Raw genomic sequence first — 1402 nt, forward strand, 5'->3', positions numbered from 1 at the left:
ATATATATATATATCTAAGAAAAAACTCATCACCTTCATTTTGTTCAAAGAAAAATCTCTTGTGGAGTTTGTTTCTAAGTAGTTAATAGGAGCTATATCTATTCTTTCTCGATGGAGAGAGCTACAAAAACTCTTTCAATGTTTAGGGATTTTACCTAGCCAGCTTATCATTGCTTAGACCACATGGATATATTTGTAGATCACTACTACAATCTAAAAAATGGAAAATCTTAGTGATTCAACAAACAAGATAATTTCTTTTGCAGGAATGGTTTCCAGTGAAGCAAGCTCTTCTATGGTTTCATATAAAACCGTGCCGAAATATGTATCTGTTCTTTCATTATTTAATAAGTTCCTTCTCGTAATGTTCCTTTGGAGGAGGAAGCTTTCAACTATGATTTTTTTTTGGAGCAAATTTTGCCCTGCAGGTTTAATGAGTTTTGGCTGCAATTAAATGATCTACACAAATGGATCTTTGAGTCACGAAAACCTCTCTTAATGAATGATCTGAATATATATCCTATGGATCAAGGTTTTTTGTTGTTTTTTTTTACAATATTGAGGATAAGAAGGCCATTTGTGAATCTAGGTTGTGGTTTTGGGTAGTTCTGGTCTCTTCATGCAACCCTCATCTCCTACCTTTGATCTTGTATCAACATCAATCTCCACGAATTTAGTTCGAGTAAGGATTCCAAACCTTCCCCTGCATCTTTGTAATCTCCCTTCATTATCCTCTATTGGGAATTCATTATGAAAGTTTTATTGTCATATCCTAGAAACTGAAATATTTTTTATAAGACTACTTATGCTCAAATATGTGTGGAGATGGACTTTGATAAGGGTTTTCTTGTTGAGATTAACCTGATGACTCCAAACTATGTCTGGGTTCAAAACCTCAATTAGAAAATGTTTCATTCCGATATATAGCGTGTTGTGAAAGGGAGCATGTAAAAATTGCCCCAAGCACTTATAGAACAACAAAGATATAAAAAATCAAAGGCACAAACAGTGTGAAGGAGCTCAAGGTGATTACTATACGATATATAAATAAGAAGAGCATCAGGATAAGTAAGAACCAAATGATAAATAGGAAGAAAATATTTCCAAAGAAAATGCATGAGAGGAAACAAAAATAAATTAGGAAAAAACACATGCTAGTGAGGATCCTCCAGACTTAGTGAAAGTGGAAAAGTAGCAAACATTCATGGAAAATGAATCCCCTATTAAATCCACAAGGAATAATGTTGGAAAGAAAACTTCTCAGGAAGATCAAGCAAATGAGGAAGAAATCAAAAATAGAAAGTCTCACTTGCTAAAGAATGATCCATCAGAATTAGCAGAAAACATGGGTTGGACTCAAGTTGGGAAGAAAGGAAAAAGTATTTATCGATGGAAAACAAAA

This window comes from Pinus tabuliformis, chromosome 3_2 (assembly GCF_031772625.1).
Source record: "Pinus tabuliformis cultivar Carrire ecotype Pingquan chromosome 3_2, CPIR1, whole genome shotgun sequence".
Taxonomy (NCBI): Eukaryota; Viridiplantae; Streptophyta; class Pinopsida; order Pinales; family Pinaceae; genus Pinus; species Pinus tabuliformis.